This window comes from Megascapheus bottae, chromosome X, assembly GCF_031878675.1.
Source record: "Megascapheus bottae isolate mThoBot1 chromosome X, mThoBot2.hap1, whole genome shotgun sequence".
NCBI lineage: Eukaryota > Metazoa > Chordata > Mammalia > Rodentia > Geomyidae > Megascapheus > Megascapheus bottae.
In genome coordinates, this window is record NC_143547.1 from 4,447,686 (window position 1) to 4,468,292 (window position 20,607).

Consider the following 20,607-nt stretch of genomic DNA (forward strand, 5'->3'; position numbering starts at 1 on the left):
TAGCAAAGATATGGAACCAACCCAGATGCCCCTCAGTTGATGAGTGGATCAACAAGATGTGGTATTTGTACACAATGGAATTCTATGCTGCCATCAGAAAGAATGACATGGCCCCATTTGTAAGGAAACGAAAAGACTTGGAAAAAATCATATTAAGTAAAGTAAGCCAGACTCAAAGGAACACAGGTTCAATGGTTTCCCTCATTTGTAATAATTAGTACACATCTGGGACTCTCCTACCAGAGTATTACAATAGCACAAAACCTAGGTACATAAGGTCATATAGGAGGAGACTAAATGAAAGGGTCTTTAGGATATGGAAACAAGATATTTTGAGTGATTGTTGTTCTTAATGTACTATGTTATTTCTTCTTTGTTGCCCTTTGGTCACTCTCATATTGTTACTGTATGACTTTGTTACCTCATATATTGTACATAGGTTTATGTGTTCATTTGAAATAGGAAAGGGAGGGGGGAAAAGATGATTGGGAGGGAGAGAGGGGAGGGAAATGGGGACAAAAACATGAGTATCAATGTGTGAGAAGATATACATTTACTATCTGGCGTATGTAACTGTAACCCCTCTATACATTATCTCGATAATAATTTTGAGAGAGAGAGAGAGAGAGAGAGAGAGAGAGAGAGAGAGAGAGCGCTCCCAGGTCTGGTATTCAAGCCCCAGTAGTGGTGCACACATGCACACACACAAATCCAAAATAGATATAATCACATTATAAGGAGGTACTAGGCATTGGGACTTCAGCATATGAACTGCAAGGGAATACCATTCAGATCACAACGGGCACCCTTTAGAATGTACTCAGCTCATATTTCCAGCCAAAGTCCTCTGAAAGTTTATTTTGTTTGGTGCTGATCCTGGGGCTTGACCTTAAGGCCTAGCACTGTCCATGAGCCTTGTTGCTCAAAGCCAGCACTCTACCACTGGAGCAACAGATCCACTTCTGGCTTTTTTTTTCTTTGCTACTTAGTTGAAGTCTGTCCACCACTCGCAAAAGGAAGCCCACTCGGTGTATACTTTCAATCCCATCTTGCCTTGCGTGGTTGGATCCCTTTCCCATGGGAAAAGTGTATGCAAGGCAGAATGCAGATGGCAGTCCATGTGAAATCCAGCTCGTACTTGAGATGCATCTTAAGTATACCCTGATTCATTGAGTAACCCCATTACTCATCCCCATGACAGCAGTGTTGCTGGACTCATACGGTCTGGCAGCAAGAGCAACACATCCTTCCCCCTCCCCATAGGGCATCCTGCCAAGAGCCAACATCTTCTTGCCTTCAGCATTTTCCCTTACAGACTCCTTGTTAACCATTCTCAGCCTGTAAACTCTCTCCACAGTGTTCTTAGGGGCTATTTTTTTCAGAGTGATTATTTTTCTCCTTTTTCTATTTCCACTCCTGGTGATTGAACCCACCACCTTGCATGAGAGGCAAGGAAACTAGCAGATGTACCATTACTCCTCCCCTAGTTCTTTTGCTGTTAGGATGACATTAACTCAGAGAAGAAAACACAAGGCAAAGAAAGAAAGACAGGACTGGAGAAGTGGCTCAAGTATTGTGTTATCTGTGGGTGAGAAAGGTGAGGGGGTACATGGGTCCCTGACTTAAACCCTCTATAGGCCAGATTGAGGGGGGCAGCAAACAAAAGAGAGGAGAATCCATGTTCTACTTCAAGCTTCTTTAGCCATAATATGGTCTGATTATGATATCAGAAAAGCAATTGAAGTACCATCTAAAAAGCGTAATATTTAACTTTCATTATTTCAGCCAATACTTGAAGTAGCCTGCCTTGGGGCCAGTTATTTATGGAAATCTACAGATTGGTTGTTTTTGTTCCAAACTTTACCTGTTTCTTCCTCTGATTCATACACACACACACACACACACACACACACACACACACACACACACTATATCCTCTACCACTGTTTCTGCAGTTGTTTGGGAGTAAAGTCTATGTAGTAGTGCTGCCCAATAGAACATTCTAGGATGATGGAAATATTTTTCACCTGTGCTACTCCGTAGGGTAGCCATTAGGTATGGATGACTATGGACCTAGTGTTGGAATCACTGGCTGCAGTGGCGTGCATGGAAGGGCTGGGCTTTCCCAGCCTGGCTCACGTTGAAACCCTATCTAACCCCTCTGAGCCTTACTGCGTCCCTAAGTCCTCATGGTCCAAATTGAAGTCGAAACAAAATACACAGATGTTCTGACATTTAAGATAATGAGTGTAAAAGACATTCGTCTGCTCAGCATCCCATCAATGATGATGCCAACAGAAGCCCCAGAGCTCCATGCCAAGAATGTCCTCTCTCTCTCTCTCTCTTTTCTTTTCCCACTCAGGGCCTGAGCACTGTTCTTGGGCTTTCCTCAAGGCTAGTGCTCTACCACATGGGCCACAGCACCATTTCCAACTTTTTTATGGATGTGGTACTGAGGAATCGAACCAGGGTCTTTGTGGCAAGCACTGCACATGAGGCCACACTCCCTGCCTCTTCATGAATTCAGTCCTCCAATTTTAACTCATTCCTCAAAAAGCATGGAAATATTAGATTGGGTGACTCTGGTGTGAAATAAGAAATTTGGATTCTTAAAGTGGAATCTCTTCATAAGAAGATATCAACAAAGACACTGTTGAGAGCTGTGTTATTTTTTTTCCTTTCAAGGAAAGCTGGCATTCTAATGGATATGACCAATTCTCATATCGAAATCCACGTGAAGAGAACAGGAAAAGCTGTCCCAAAGAAAGAGAGGCAACCAAGTGATCCCAGCCATCTTAGCAATGTCACTATTAGGTGCAATGGAAATTTCCTAAAAGGAAGAGTTTACTCATCTGTCTCTGAAAAAACAAGTCCAATTAGATGAAGTTATCCTGGGAAGAAAAGGTCAGTACACATAGAGATTTAACCAAGCGTTATATGCATGAAAGAACACAGCCATGTTAGAAATAAAGAAATCTGTTTCTTTTCCTAAAGCATTCCTTTAGCTTTACATTTCAGAAAAATATTGAATTTCTCTCCTTCACTATTTATATGACTTAAAGATAATGTAAATATTGAGCTTTAGTATAGATCAGTTATGAAAAAGTGATTGTTGAAGTGAAATTGATTGGGATATATAACGTATACTAATACAAATTTGTTGAAAGAAAAGGAGAAAATCTTGGAATTGTGCTTTCTCAGTTTCTAATGCCAAGAAATTCCTTCTAGAAAACAGAAGCAAAACGAGAAAAGTAGAAAATAACTTTTTCCTCCAGTATCAATGACCAATATTATTGTTTTCCACATACTTGGGACATATCTCTTTTTTTTTTGCCAGTCCTGGGCTTGGGCTCAGGGCTTGAGCACTGTCCTTGGACTTTCTCAAGGCTAGAGCTCTACCACTTGAGCCTCAGCACCACTTCCAGCTTTTTGCTATGTATGTGGAGTACCGAGGAATTGAACCCGGGTCTTCGTGCATGCTAGGCAAGCACTTTAACCACTAGGCCAAACTCCCGGCCCCGGGACATATCTCTTTTAACCTGTGTTTTCTATTGTGTGTAGGTGTGTAAATGCAGTTACATTTCTTCTTGAAAACAAAACTTAGGGTAAGATTCATTGTACTCATAAGCCAGCATGTTGAGCGAAATCCTCTTTGTATAGTACTTAAAGATAAATTTTAAATGTGATTAGATTTTAAAAACTGGTAAAAGTAAAAACCTATGACTCTATAGACATAATGTTTTATTTCATAAATTAATATGTTTCTATGACATACAAAACCTTAGCCTAATTTTGATTAAGTTCTAAATACTAAGTCCCAGTGATTGTAAGTAGAGATTCCCTCCTTGAACACTTGTTTGTTAAACTTGTCATTTAAAATATGATGTAAAAATCAACGTTAATAAATTCTCTAATAAAAAAACTGATAAAAGTGATAAGGTTAAATATGGTCAAAATATATGTATATACGGAACTGCCCAAACTAAACCCCTTTATATAATCAATATACACTAATAAAAAAGTGTGTGCATATGCTTATAGTTTTGTCATCTGCTTACTTTAGCATAATGATATATTTCTACCTCATTAAATATTCGGTAATATAACTAATAGTTCATACATTGTGAATCTGACAATGCTTTTAATCACATTTCTTTTTTCATAATAATAAACAAATCATCATACATATTTTATAGCCTAACAATTTTTCACTCATTTCTACCCTATCCCTTGTGCCATAAAGCAACTTCCAGTTTTCTGGTGGTTAATTGGAGATGAGAGTCTCATGGTCTTTAGTGCCTGGGATGGCTTTGAACTGTCATCCTCAGATCTCAGCTTCCTGAGCAGCTAGTATTACAGGCATGAGCCACTGTGCTTGGCTTAATAATTTCTATTAATACACGTTATAAACTTAAATTATGGGGTCAAAGGGTATGACAAACAGATATGAATGCATCTAAAATTTTTTCCAAAAAGATGTGTCTGCATGCATTTTTTATTACCAGATAGTATTGGTCTTCTGATCTCATGCTTTGGCAAAACAAATGGAACATCAGGGTATAAATCTTGCATTGATTTTGCTCCTCTGTTCTATAGTATAGTTGAACTTTTATTTTCTTGGTCAGTTCTGGGGCTTGAACTCTTCAGCTCAAGGCTAGTGCCCTACGCTTTGAGCCACATCACTACTTCCAGTTTTCTGGCAGGTAATTGGAGATAAGAGTCTCGGCTCTACTAGCAGAGATCTGCAATAGAGCAAAACCTTGATACATAAGGCCATATAGTATGAAGCTAATTGAAAGGACCTCCAAGATATTGAAACAAAAGCCATATAATGAATGATTGTTGTCCTTAATGTACTATGTTATCCCTCATCTCCTTTGCTGTCCCTTGGGTATCTCATATTGTTACAGTTTCTCACAAATATCATGGCAAATATCATGTAACCCTTTTATTAATTACAATAAATATATATATATATAAATTTTAAAAAGAGTCTCATGAACTTTAGTGCCCGGGCTGAATTTCAACCGTATGTTGAAAGGATATGTGTATTTTTTATAAATGTTATGAGGATAAAATTATCTTTATCCCTTTATCCTAACTGAAGTATTCATTGTTCTCATTTTTGTGCATGAATTTGTGTGTACATCCTTTGTCAGTTCACTTTTCATTTCACTGTTCAAAATATTTTTGCTAGTATATATTCATTGTAAAAGAAGGGTTCAACTTGTGGCATTCTATCCATGCATAAAATGAACCCCAATCAAATTCACCCCTCCATCACTCTCCTTCATCCCAGTTTTCAATTCATTGTATAATCATTCTCGTGCATTTTTTCCAAAGGCAATGCGATGCTTCATGTCATCTATATTTTCCTTGCCTTTTCAACATCATGCCTAGTCTGTTTTGTACATTTTCACTAACATACATTAGTTGTAGTGGAAGGTGTGCTTTGTGACATTTCCACTCATATATACAATGTATCTCTATCAATGCCTTTCCCTCTCCCATTCATATACTTCCTCTCTACTTCTCAACATAGCCTCATTATTGTTGCTTTTATTGTTTCCTCTCATTTAGCTGATTCTGAGACAAGGTCTCACTATGGAGTCCTAACTGGCCTGGAATTTTCTATGTAACCCGGGCTGACCTTGAATTATTGATTCTCCTGCCTCAACCTCCAGAATGCTGGGATTGCAAGTGTGCATCTGGATACCTGGATTGTTTTCCTTGTGTTGTTCCATTGTGGCACTACCAGAAGAGGATGCTGCCTCTTTCCTTACTCTAAAGGAAATGTTTCTATACCACAGAATCTAATGAGTCACCATTAAAATATATCCCAGCACTCAGGAAATTGCAGCAGGTTGTCTAGTATAAGATCATCTGAGACTCCATAATGAGACCTTGTCTCTATATACATACATATATGTATATACACATATTTGTATTTAGATCTAGTGTGTATATATGAAAGCATGATACTTGCCTTTTTGAGTCTAGCTTATTTCACTTAATATGATCATATCCAGTTTCATGTGTTTCCCTGCAAGTGGCATGTTTTCATTCTTTTAATGAATGTACGATATTTCCTTGTGTACATGCACAATATTTTCTTTATCCACTCATAAGCTGAGGGGCACCTAATTTGTTAGTACTATAATAAGCACGGATATGCAGGTATGTCTCTTGACTTACCTCACAGACATGTTTAGGAGAAGAATAATTGTATCATATGGTAGGTCTAAGTTTCGTTTTGAAGACTCTCCATACTGTTTTCCAAGTGGCTGTATCTCTATTATTTATGCTGACTTTGGCTCATTTGTATTTATATCCAGTTCTGTAGAATTATATGTGAGAACCCCTGGTACCACATTGCTATGAATATTTGACTATGATTGAATTGTCTGCTCATGGTAATCATAAACTGGAGCTTCAGGAAGCCCAAAACAATTCATAATGAAGTGTCTTGATTCTGTTACATTTTCTAATCATTCCTGGCCAGAAAGAAATAATTGAACTTTCAGCATAAACAAAGAAACTTAGGTTTTTATTTTATTTTTTTTAATTTTGTGTCAGTTACGGGGCATGAACTCTGGGCTTGGTTACTGTCCCTGAGCTCTTCAGCTCAAGGCTAGCACTGTACTACTTGAGCCACAGTGCCACATCTGGTTTTCTGGTGGTTAACTGGAAATAATAATCTCACCATCTTTTGTGCCCGGACTGGCTTTGAACTGCTATCCTCAGATCTCAGCCTCCTGAATAGCTACAATTACAGGCATGAGCCACTGGCACCTGGTAAAACTTAGGTTTTTAAAAATATTTTTGTCTCTATCCTTTTATTCTATGCCAATTTAAGATGAAAATAACTTATGTGTCTAGCTCATTCAAAAGACTGATCAAAATTTTGTAGGTTAACTACTAGTGTAACTACAACAATGAACTTTGATTTTTTTTTGTTTTGCACAGGGTAGCATTATTTTTACTTCAGGGAAAGTTAATCACTGCTGCTTAAAAATAAAAATTAACTCATATAAACCGAGTGAATGTAATTTTTCAAACATTATGTTCCTGTAGTGAGGATTAAAGAATGGTTTCTTATACAGACTGCCTAAGTATCATGTTTGTCACATTTTATGCATGAACATCCATTAGTAAGTCATAACAAGTCACATACAGTAAAGGCATGACTATATTAAAAATTTTGGTATTTTTCCCAGATGTTTAATGATTTACACTGCTTCTGGAGCATTATATCGGAGTTTTTCCATGATCTTCAGACATAATATTTGTTTTCTTGGGCTAAAATTCTTAGCTACACATTGAGGTAGGTGGTAGGATTTTTGGTCTTTAATCACTAATTTGGCTAACTCTTGGAATTTGCGCAAATGTGTTTAGCCCTGCCATATGAATTTCCTTTGCCAGCCTTTTTGAAGAGAGGCGGGGTCAGTAGACCATGTATGACTTTGGTTAGATACTGCTTTTCTTGTAACAGAACATTAAATAATTATTTTTCTCCTGATTGACACACAAAACATGAATTTTTCAACAGCTCAAATTTTCTAGCCTAATATTTTGGTTAATAACAGTGACTCTGAACTATCTTATTGTAATAATAAATGCTTTTGAAGGACTTTAAATTACTTCATACAGGGTCTACATTTATGCAAATCAGAGACGCTATCCTGCAGCCAGTCATCTATTCTTGACAGGCATTATTAATCCATAGAACTTTATTCTTCCAATCTTAGATTCAGTCACAGAATTTCACAAGGCTGGGGGCCAAGAGTTTGGCCTAGTGGTAGAGTGCTTGCCCAGCAGGCACAAAAACCTGGGTTTCATGCCTTGGTACCATATACATAGAAAACAGCTGGAAGTGGTGCTGAGGCTCAAGTGGTAGAGCTCTAGCCTTGAGAAAGTTCAGGACAGGGCTCAGGCCCTGAACTCAAGTCCAGGACTGGCAAAAAAAAGAAAAAAATTTCACAACACTGTCTATTCCAGCAGCTAATATGAGTGGTTCAGAGTTGAAATGGAAAAAATAGTGATCTAAATGCTACACGGAATTAAGCCAGTGTATGCCACTCTACAACTTGTGTACTCAGTTAAACAAGGAAGTTGGAGAGTTTGTAATGCATTGTGCTTTTGATGATAACAATAATTTACTCTGAAATGAACTGTATAGAATTCTGTGGGACAGTTATTTCTTGCTTTACAACATCCTCATGAGGATTCAGGACTTTTTCTTAGCAATAAAAATCAAGAAAAACTAGACTTCTCAAAATTCATTCAAATTTGCCCTTGTTTTTGCTTTCTTAAAAAATATATAATCAGGGCCGGGAGTTTGGCCTAGTGGTTAAAGTGCTTGTCTAGCATGCATGAAGACCTGGGTTCAATAGCATGGAACCACATACATAGAAAAAAGCCGGAAGTGGTGCTGAGGCTCAAGTGGCAGAGCTCTAGCCTTGAGAAAGTCCAAGGACAGTGCTCAGGCCCTGAGCTCAAGCCCAGGACTGGCAAAAATAAATAAATAAATATATATATATATATATATATATAATAATTCTGGGGTGAAGTAGAATCTCAATGTTGTTTTGATTTGCATTTCCTTTATGGCTAGAGATGTTGAGCATTTCTTCATGTGCCCATTGGCCATTTTTACTTCTTCTGAAAAGATTCTCTTTAGCTCATTATTCCAATTATTAATAGTGTTGTTGATTTTTTGAGGGTCTTATTTTTCAAGTTCTCTGTGCAACTTCTTTGTAAAACTACCTAAAGATATCTAAAAATCCATCAAACCATGTCTTGATCTTTATTTTATGAGAACTAAAAATAAGATGATTCTTTTCTCCTGCTATGAACACATTACAGTCAAATCTCCCGGTCACTGTTAACCAGGACATTTTGCTTTTTGTTCAGAAATAAAGTTTGGGTTTGTTTATTTAAGTGTTTATCACTAACTATGTCTTTTTACTAACTGCTTTATTTTCTCTTTAAAAAATCTATTTTCCTTTATTCCTTTGGTTTTTTTATTCGGTATTGGCTTTACTTTTTGTAAGCTGCCTAAAATCATTTGTCAAAGATGAGTTATATGGTAACTATTTTAAAGATGAACACTGTAATTTATCCAAGCTGTATCTGGTCCTATTTCATGTTTGTTCATTATTCAGGGAAGAAATGACGAGCAAGTGAAACATTTCATATAAATAAGGCAGAGTTATCAAGGTCAGAGTGAACTGAATAAAATTATTTTGTTGAAAATTATTTTCTCTGTGTTCCTTCTAGCTCAACTACGTTGCCACTGTTTCCAGGGGAAAGATGAAAAGAAAGGGGAAAAGAAGGGAATTAAAATAGCTTCCACAGGAAAGGGGGAGGGGCAGTGGCAGACAGAAATGAGTGTGAAGGTAATCTAAGTAGCTCATTTGCATGCGTGGAATCAGAACTGTGAAACCTGTTGACATTATTTTAAGGACAAAAGAAGGTGATAAGGATGTGAGATAGCGGGGACTGGTTTCATCAGGATACATTGCATGTATGTATGGGAATGTTAAAATGAAACCTTCCTCTACCACTAATGCATGCTAATAAAAATCATAAAAAAATTGTGACCCTAGGAGGGGATGTGGCCAGGAGGGATCACTACTACACTGTTGGTGGGAGTGCAAACTCATTCAACCACTATGGAAAACAGTATGGCAGTTCCTCAGAAGACTAAACATAGAGCTCCCCTATGACCCAGCAATTCCACTACTAGGCATTTACCCAATTGTCCAGAAACAAGGACATACTAAATCCACTAGCACAACAATGTTCATTGCAGCACTATTTACCATAGCAAAGATATGGAACCAACCTAGATGTCCCTCAGTTGATGAATAGATGAACAAGATGTGGTATTTGTACACAATGGAATTCTATGCTGCTGTCAGAACGAATGACATCGCCCCATTTGTTAGGAAATGGAAAGACTTAGAAAAGATCATATTAAGTGAAGTAAGCCAGACTCAAAGGAACTTAGGCTCAATGGTTTCCCTCATTTGTCATAATCAGTAGAAACCTTGGACTCTCCTAGCAGAGATTTGCAATAGAGCAAAACCTTGATACAAAAGGCCATATAGTATGACATTAATTGAAAAGACCTCCAGGATATTGAAACAAAAGCCATACAAGGAGTGATTGTTGTCCTTAATGTACTATGTTATCTCTCATCTCTTTTGCTGTCCCTTGGTTATCTCATATTGTTACAGTATCTCACTTTGTTACCTGATATATTGGATATATTTATATTTGGTTATTTGAAATTGGATAGGGAAGGGGGGAAAACAAGATGAGGGGTGGGGGTGGGGGGAGGGAAATGGGGATCAAGACATGTGAAAGGGTATCAATGTATGTGAATAATGCACCTTCTCTCTGGCAAATATCATGTAACCCTTCTATTAATAACAATAAAAAATATATGAAAAAAATTTGTGAACCTAAAATTTTGTTGCCCTATGAAGAATTACATGCAGCACATCTTTATTCTTATAAAGTAGAGGAGACTGTTTTTATACATATTAAACAGCATACATACAAGAAAGATTTTTATGAAGGACCACAAAAGTGCCTGCCAATGGCTTACCCAAAATATCCCCATTAATCACACCAAGACCTGTGATTACCAAGTCTTTTCTAGCCTATCAACTCCCTTACCACACTTTTACTTTCTTGTCATTTTTTGCTTTGCCAAAACCCAAGTTCGACCAACTCCTTAAGGCTAGTCTTACTTTTTTCATTCAAAAAAAATATAGTTTGAACAAATGAGTAGTTGAGTGGCTAAAGAAAATGCTTCTGGGAGCAGAAGTACCTATTCCAAGATTTCTGGATGCGTAATCTCTGACTGAGTGTGTATTCAGAATTGTTAATGAGAACAAGAACAGACTACTCTTCGGCTAGGAATGTGGCCTAGTGGTAGAGTTGGATTTCTCAGTATCATATACACAGAAAAAGCCCGAAGTGGTGCTGTGGCACAAGTGGTAGTAGAGTGCTAGCCTGGAGAAAGCCTAAGGATAATGCCTAGGCCTTGAATTCAAGCCCCAGGAATGGCAAAAATTGAGACTAGGCTACTCTGAGTTTTAGTGTAAGTGGGGCCATGTCAAGACAGGTCTTAGACAGCAAGAGGGTGCTAAGCCAAGAAAAACTCATCTGGGAGAGACAACAGACAATAGAGGATTGTGCTTACTCCACACAGCTGCTTAACATTTAAGGTTAGCTTTAAAAGAATCTGGTTTTTAAAAAATATGAAAAACGCTTGGAAGAAACATGGATCCACAGATCAAAGTTGTTTTTTTTTTTTTTAGAAATGAGTAAATTGGACATAAAAATACATTCAGTATTTGTTTCCCAATTCAATCACCAGTGCCTTATCACAAATTATGCTGTTTGGAGACAGGAGAATAAACTCAGGGCTTTCTGCTAGCCAGGCTGTGGCTCTTAGCCACCCCCCTACCCCTTTAGCTTTCTTTGTTTTTCCAATTCGGTTTCCCATTTTGCTTGGGCCAACCAGTTTGTCACGGGCCTGTCATTATCAGCTACCCAGAAAGTGTAAATAGGAAAGCCACTTTTTAGACAAGGCTTTTAGGTTAGCAGTTTTGATTTTACCGCAAGAATGAGGCTGGCAGCAGGCAGAGGAAGGGAGGTGGAGTGAATAGCAGTACAGCCTAGAGGCATGGCGAAGGGTGAAGGGGTGTGGCTGAGGCGGGAAGGGTGTGACCAGGGCTCAAGCTCTGGGACTGCAGTAGAGCCGCGCTAACATCTACTGGGGGCGTGGCCTCTACGAGGGGGCGTGGTTAGTGTTTGCGGGGCGTGGCTTTGGTTGCAGAGCGCAAGTCCGGGGTCCTGAGAGACTAGCCGGTTGTGAGCTGAGTGAATATTCTAAGAAAACCCTCAGGTAAGGATGGTTGCCCAGTGGAGTGGGATCCCCGTATTGGAGCCGGGACGGGCAGACCTAGAGAAGGCCACTACCCCTCCCCACGATTCTCTGCTCCTGGTGTCCAAGACCCGGCAGCTGGTTACTAGTATTTCCTGATTTCCCGGGGAGCTCCCCAGACAGAAGAAGGCCTACTAGAACTTCATACTCTCTACCCTATCCATGTTCCTCTACTATGATCCTTTGCACTTCACCAGAAAAATAGCTGTCCCAGAGAATTTTGGGGGGACAGGAGGCCAAGTACTTCAGAGGACATGTTGCCAGCATTGAATGAATCTAATCAATTCAAGTCCAGCTTGCTTTGATAGTTGCAGACCAGGGTAAAGGCTACAAGCCTTAAGTTACCATTCCAGAAACCAAGCGACGCAGTAAGCTGGAACTCACTGAGCACTGCATTGTACTTCTTCCCCACCCCCATCCTCACGGTGCCAGGCGCTGGGGACAGATTCATAGTCACCCCAGGGCAGGGATCACCATCACAACTGGGCCTGTGGAGAAATTGGAGCTTTTTTTTTTTTTCACTCCCAAACTTCTACTGGCCCTTGGGTTTTGTGCCCCATCCTATACGCTGAAGAAGAGGAACCTCTCAAATACAAAATTTGGGGAAGCTGATGTTCTTTGTGGCTTTCATCCTTAAACACTTCTATTTCGTGGCTAGTGGCAAAGTATTAATATTAATGTCAGTGTTCTCCCCGCCCATGTATTTTCCCCTTAGAAAGTTTGATAACTACTAGGTGTTGGTTTTATATGTATATACCTTAGAACATGTTCTCTCAGTCACTGAAAACCACATTGGTTCTTTCCCTACTTTCTTTACTGATTGATAATCGGAATGATCTCCACACTGCTGTTTAAAGCCTTTTTAGAATATGGAGAGAAATTTGGGCCGAGAGTTTGGCCTAGTGCTTGCCTAGCATGCACGAAGACCCGTGTTCTATTCCTCGGTATCACATACGTAGAAAAACGCTGGAAGTGGTGCTGAGGCTCAAGTGATAGAGCTCTATCCTCGAGAAAAAGTCTAAAGACAGTGCTCAGGTTCCGAGTTCAACTCCCACGAATGGTAAAAAATATATGGAGAGAAATAATGTTCCATTCTTCAGATGGATCATGGATCTGTTGGAAATGGTGATCTTTTGAGATTTGTGGATTTTTTTTGTTTTTATATTGTTTATGTCTTTCTTCCTTTTCTCAGCTCTTTTAAAATCAATACCCCAAGCCAAGACTCACCTTTGCTGAAAGACCAAAAGCAGCAAGGGTGCCATTGGTTGTGCCTGTATACTGCTACTCTGTTCTCTCTGAAGCTAGACAAAAGGCTATGACCACTCATGACTGGAACAAAAATAAGGTTTGAGTGGATTGTGAGTCAATAAGCCAATATGAGCATTTTTGAAATCTGATGGAAAGAAGAAAGTGCATTACATCTCATAGCACACTGGGGCAGGCAGTTGTAACACACGGAACAATTATTACACGTGTATTTTGAAACACGTCGGGTTGGGATCACACTCCTAGAGAAGCAATGGGTGAGAGGAGGAAGCTAAGCTTTCTTATCAAGCTATGGCAACATAGTCTCACCTTTAGATTTCAGGGGATTGCAAAACATCTGCTTTTTTTGGGAAGCAAGAAGCAAGAAAATGAAAGGTCAATCTGATGGGAACCAAGGAATTTCTTTCAATGCAATTGTAACTTTTAGTCTGGTTATGGTTCCTTTTTGTGCTATCTATTGTGCATAGATGTAAATAATTTAATGAAGCAGAGTTTAAGCTAGTTGTTATAATAAATAAAAAGTTTTCAAATGAGTCATTAAGGGCTTTCAGATTTTCCTCTTTTACACACATTTCTGTGTCTAAAAACCAACAGATAAGGGGCATGTCCATGAAATTCAAATAAATAATCATCTATAGCAAAGTTCATGTGCAAAACTTACCTTCCTGTGTCCTACTGAGCTCATGGATATATCTTTATGGACAAAATTAAACACAGGGTATTTTTAGGAACTACAGTGCTGTGTAGCAGCCTATTGTCATATGCTCTGTTTAATGTTAAATTACTATTTGTGGTTTCACAGACTTAGCTATGATGAATTCAGCACGGGAGCTATAAATAACTAACTCTCAATAAACCATTCATTTTAATTTAACAGAGGGATTGAATTTAGGTCTTCCCAGTAAAACCCTCCTATATTGTTGTAAGTTTTGTAGTTTAGTGATGCCAAATTGAGTTAGTCTTATCTGGATTTTCCTAGACCCCTCCTTATCTTTTGTATTCCAGTTTCTGTTCCTTTTTTGACTGTTTGCTTCTTTACCAACTCTTGGCCTCTTGGTGGTGTGGGGGTGGGGAGAATGTGTGGTTGTGAGTGTGTGCAAGCCACTCCTGGGGCTTGAACTCAGGGCCTGACTGCCATCTCTTAGAGTTTTTGGTGGCTAATTGGAGATGAGTCTCATAGACTTTCTTGCCCAGGCTGGCTTCAAACCACAATCCTCAGATCTCAGCCACCTGAGTTACTAGGTTACAGATATAAGTCCCAGGTACCTGTCCTGGCACCTTTAATAGTTCTTTTATAGTACTCTTGTAACTTCTGTAGGTAGGGATTTTTCCTTTTGTCTTTAAGTTTCTGATGGCTCCTGACCAGAAGAACAGTACTATTAACTCTCTGTGAGACCTTTTCTTCTGGCTGTGCCATTGGCATTTCAAATCTTTCCCTCCCTTGTTTTCCATACTATCTTCTCTTCCTCATTTTCCTTCTTCCAACATCATTACAGCTATAAAATCATGATGTCTCTACTTCTTCACCAAATACAAAACCCTACTTTTTTCCTTTTCCTTTTAGCTACTGAGGTTTGGAATCAGTTTGCACATTTGCTAGATAGGCAAATGACCACTTGAGTCCTGCTCCCAGTACTTTTTCACTCTAGTTATTTTCTCAGGGGGATGTTGTGTGTGGGGGGGGTTACTTAGGGATAGACTCGGCCCTGGATCCTCCTACCTATGTTTCCTATATAGCTGAAATCAAAGATGTCTACCTACCACCATGCCTTGATTATTTATTGAAATAAGGTCTCACTATCTTTTTGCCCAAGCAGGCCCCAAAATATGATGCTTCCAATCTTTGTCCCCCAAATAGGTAGGAGTACAGCTATGAGATATTGCGTCCAGCACATTCTCCACCCCCCCCCCCGTCATCCTGCCCATTCTCATAATCAAAATGAGTATCTCAGGGCCGGGAACATGACCTAGTGGTAGAGTGCTTGCCTAGCATGCATGAAGCCCTCTGTTCAATTCTTCAGTACCACTTACACAGAGAAAGCCACAAGTGCTACTTTGGCTGAAGTAGTAGAGCGCTAGCCTTGAGAAAGCCCAAGGACAGTGCTCAGGCCTTGAGTTGAAGCCAGGACTATCTCTTGAACACAAAGTACCCTGTCTGTCTCTACTTGGACAATGGGAATTTCATTTCAAACTCTGCATGATCCTGACCCCAAACTGTTTCACGCACTGTCTTTCCTCTCTGAGTTTATGGCAACTCTAACTTTCCAGTTGCTTAGGCTAAGAATCTTTCAGTATCCTTACCCCCTCTCTTCCACATCTTATAAACTGTATCTCCAGGATACATCTAGAATCCATGCCCCTCTTATCATCTTTACTATGACATGCTCAGTTTATGTCCCTGCATTATCCTGAGACACCTTCTTCTTTACTCTTGTCACCTGTATGCTTGTCAATGAAACATTTTTCCCTGCTGGAGATTTAAGCAGGGATCTCATGTGTGCTGTGCAAGTGCTGTACCACTGAGCTATATCTACTACTCCAAAGGTGATTTTTCATAGGGGACAGCAAGTAATCTAAAAATGTAAATCAGCAGGCTGGCCCAGTGCCTCAAGTAGTAGAGCACCTGCCTAGCAAGCAGCAAGCCTGAATTCAAACTTCAGTACTGCCAAAACTAAATAAATGAATAATTATAAAAATAAAATTATAAATCAGTTTGTTCCTCCTCTGTCCAAAAACAATCTCCTGATTTCACATAGAACAGTAGTTCTCAGCCCCAGCCCACTTTTTTTTTGCCTGTCCTGAACTGGACACCATTCTTGATCTTTCTCAAGGTTGGCACTCTACCACTTGAGCCACAGCACCATTTGCAGATTTTTCTGTGTGTGTGGTACCAAGGAATCAAACCCAGGGCTTCATGCATGCACTCTACCACTAGGCAACACTCCCAGACCTCCACTTTTTGTTATCATAACTCTACTGTAAGTTCTATAGGCTCCAAACCAATATTACCAAGTAGGGATTCTGTACATACAACATCCCCTCTCAACTTTCTAGTCAGTAATTCCAGGGTTGAAGCACCCTGTCTGAGAAAAAGAACCCTTATGATGGCCTAGAAGTCAAGCTGATGGCTCATTTATTGCTTCTGGACCCCACATATCTTCTTCCTGGTTCTCTTCATGCCCACTATACTAGCCATCATTTGAATGTGCCAAATGCACTGCTACTTCAGGGGCTTTGCACAAGCATCCTTCCTTACCTTTCCTTTACAGAGGTAGATAATGAATTCTCTACCACTTTCAATCCTTTGTTCACACTATACCTCCTCAAGGAGGCCAACTGCGACACCCTATCCCCAGTGGCCCTCCAGACTCACCTTATCCTGCTCTACTTTTCCCTGAACATATTCAAGCGGTCTCTACAATTGCTTTATTTATTACAGTTGTTGTTTAGTATCTGTATCTTCCTACTACAATGTAAGTGTGCTTGTTTTAGTCTTCAATATTTAATCAATTTTCATTTCTTATCTTGAAGGAAGAAAGAATAAAAGAATAAGGGACTGAATAAGGGACAGTTGAAAGAGTCACTTCTTTCTTGACTTTTCTGGCTTCACCTCTTGCTTACTCTTAATATATCCTGTGATAAAACCCTAAAGCATTCCAGATGCTTGGGAATTCATAGTTCTCAAAATAATCTTAAATTACCATCTTCTACTCCGCCTTCCACTGCATCCTGAGACATCTTCTTGGTCTGCACATTGACAAATACTAACAGCAGATATGGGATATTGAGAAGGAACGTTACACAACCTTTACCTTTAGCTTCAAAAAACAAATTTTAGAGTCAGGCATTAGTGGCTCATGCTTGTAATTCTAGCTACTCAGAAAAGCAACGTCTGTGGATCGTGGTTCCAAGCCAGTCCAAGCAGAAAAGTCCATGAGATTCCTAGCTCCAATTAACCACCAAAAAGGTGGAAGTTGGGTGTGGCTCAAGATGTAGAACATTAGCCTTGAACAACAAAGCAGAGGGGGCCGGGAGCTGTGGCTCAAGTGGTAGAACTCCAGCCTTGAGAAAACCCAAAGACAAAGTTCAAGCCCTCCTCCCAAGCCCAGGACGGGCCAAAAAAAAAAAAGCTGAGGGACAATGGCCAAGCCCTGAGTTCAAGTTCCCTACCCCAGGACCAGAAGAAAAACAAAAGGTTTGGAATTTGGTTGTTGCTTTGTTTTGTCTACATGATGCAAAAGAAAGTCTGTAGACTCATAGCCCTCTACAATGAGATCAGCAGCTTTCTGAGAAACAGAGATTTAGACTTCCAGGCCACTACAATCAGTCCACCACTAGTGGTGAGTTTTGTGAATGACTGGAAGAGTGCAGGTGACATCAGGCCCCCTAACTCTAAAGAGCTGAAGGTGTACAGGAGATAGTTCCTCTCAGTCAGATTTCATAGGCCAGCAGCCTTGTCACACATAGTGTGACTGCTGAGTATGGGGTGGTTCTTATGGTGTAACCAAGGCCCTGGCTTTTAGCCCCAGCCTGCCAGGCCATAAAATCTTGTCTCAGTCTTCTGAGGACTGGCTGAAGAGATTTCTCAAAAAAAAAAAAACAGTGATAATAAGCCTAAGATCCATTATTTAGTTTCTTGCGCAGGGCCCTGTCCTCTAGACATTCTGTTTGTCCAATTCCTGTGGCTAGCAAGCATGTCGTTGATTGGTCTAATTGCAACCTTCCCTTTGAATTCTGAGCCAAGTACATCCCTTCTCTTGATTATATATGTCCCTGACATTGTTTCTGTGGGAGTTACTAAGTCATTCTTCTCAGTTGGATTGTAGAAAAGAAAGACTTTGGCCTGGGAGTTTGGCCTAGTGGTAGAGTGCTTGCCTAGAATGCATGAAGCCCTGGGTTCGATTCCTTGGTACCACATATCCAGAAAAATCTGGAAATGGTGCTGTGGCTCAAGTGGTAAAGCTCTAGCCTTGAGAAGGCCCAAGGACAATGCACAAGTCCTGAGGACAATGCACAAGTCCTGAGCTCAATGCCCAGGACTGGCCAAGTAAAAAGGAGGGAGGGAGGGAAGGAAGGAAGGAAGGAAGGAAGGAAGGAAGGAAGGAAGGAAGGAAGGAAGGAAGGAAGGAAGGAAGGAAAAAGAAAAATGAAAGGCTTCTTTATCCATTGTTTTCGCATATCCACTTAACACTGAAATCTATCCTTCACTGAATAATCTAAGTTCTGCCTGTTTCCACTCCCAATTTGTCCTTTTGGGCCTTGAGGTCTAATCACTCTCTTATGTACTCCTAATTCCTGAAGCTTCCCCTGTCCTTCTGCTTTGGCCCATCCTGTTGAATTGTTTTCAGCTGTTCTGCTACCCCTGTAAAATTTGAGTCTTTACACTTACATTCTTATTGCACTAAATTGAGATTGTCATTGCATTCAACTTGAAGAGATACCTATTCAGTTATGCTAAGCAAATAAGCAAGCCACAAAAGAGCAAATATTGTATGATTCTACTTACACAAGAAACAAGAATAAGCAAACACACAGAGACATACAGTATAACAGAGGTTGCCAACCACTAGAGAGCAGGGAAAGAGTTGTATTTGCTGAGTGCAGGGTTCATATGGGCAGGAGGTATGGTGGAGGATGTTTGTGTATAGATGGAAATATATATATAAACATATAAATATAGTGTCCCTGCATTTGTACAATTATGATTGCTTAAAATAGTAAATATTGTATATGTCCTATCACAGTTTTTTCAAAGGGAACTGAAAAGAGAGAAATACATATTTTTCCTTATAGATTCTAAGATTTAGAGAGTCAAGAAGGGCATGACCTTTTCATTTCTAAAACAGAACACTGGTGTGCATAATGTAATTGTGCATTTTTCCTTCTACTTAGGAATGGAAGTCAGTGCAAAGGAAGCTCAGAGTTAAGGTACATTTCCCCCAAGTCTCTTGACAGTTGTTGAAATTCCATTTTAATGTCAAATCAACTTATCAGAGGGAATCTTGACTAGTTGCAATTGTTTGATGTGATTGGCTTTAAGAAAGGACATTAAAGGTCATCTAGAAATACTTTCTATTTTCTTAGCTTTTGCATTTATATCATGAGTAGTATCTTGGCATTGAATTCTAAAAATTTGTTTTTATCTAACAGCATCTTTTCCAGAGAATTTTCTTATAACTTGTACTATTTGAAGTCAAAGAAAGAGTCAGCTTCTTGTACAGTATTAACTAAGCTATTTTTCTTCTCCTCTGCCTCTAGATTCATGAGTAAGTTTAAGAATATACATTAAGGGGCTGGGAGTTTGGCCTAGTGGTACAGTGCTTGCCTAGCATGCACAAAGACCCAGGTTTGGTTCCTTAGTACCACATACATAGAAAAAAGCCAAAAATGATGCTGAGACTCAAGTGATAGAGCTCTAGCCTTGAGAAAGCCCAAGGACAGTGCTCAGGCCCTGAGCTCAAGCCCAGAACTGCCAAAAAAAGAATATAAATTAAGCCTTCACCTTAAAACATTTCATTTCATATCATCTTTTTTTTCTGCTAAACTGCAACTAGAAGTGATACAGTTCATGGTAAACATAAACGGTTCCATTCCAGAACATAGTGGCAGACAAATGACAGTTCTAGGTTCTTGAAATAAAGATCAGTGCAGGGCGCAGTGGGTTACACCTGTAATCCTAGCTACTCAGGAGGCTGAGATCTGAGGATCAAGGTTCAAAGCCAGCCCGGGCACAAAAGGACCTGAGACTCTTATCTCCAGTTAACTTCTAGAAAACGGGATGTGGGGCTTGGCTCAAGGGTAGAGTGGTAGCCTAAAGCTGAAGAGCTCAGGGACAGCGCCCATGCCAAGTTCAAGCTCTTTGATCCACAAAAATAAAAAAAAAAAGAACAGCATCTTTTCCATCCTCTGTTCCAGCCATCTACCATCCATCCTTTACAAGGAGCTGTGCCCCTAAGGAAGCAGCTGTAATTGACACACTGTCTCTGCCACATGGGATTAAATGGATCTGGAGGGGACATTCCTGATTAGATTCCCCATTTAACTGGAATACACATTATAACCAAAAAACAGTGGGAGGCAGTGGGTCACATGGTCAGGGCAATCTGGAGTCATTCACCTGAAGAATGGGCAGGAATTAATCAAACACGTATTGAGGGAGTATGGTCCAAGGAATTATGTCTGCACAGTTTGGAAGAGACAACAAAACTTGGAGAAACTGAAGTTCACATAGCAGGTAGGCAGGTACAAACACAAATGGACATAAGGCTAAGAATTCAGCAGAGCCAGGCTATGAAAACTTGCAGCTACATTGCAGTCATGGTTGCCCAAGTGGTATCCCAAACAGCTCTCTGGATGCATTGCTAGTAATCACTCTCAGC

The 20,607-nt window shown here is 39.8% G+C and overlaps 1 protein-coding gene across 2 annotated transcripts in view; it reads left to right on the forward strand.

Moving 5' to 3' along the window:
• The window catches only part of LOC150040401 (uncharacterized), a 33,238-nt gene extending 28,383 nt beyond the window's left edge, over positions 1–4,855 (forward strand). For both annotated transcript variants that reach the window (XR_016533890.1, XR_016533891.1), the window contains one exon: positions 2,686–4,855. The gene's annotated coding sequence lies outside the window, so the exon portion shown is untranslated. The remainder of the gene's footprint in view (positions 1–2,685) is intronic.
• Positions 4,856–20,607: the final 15,752 nt, after the last annotated feature.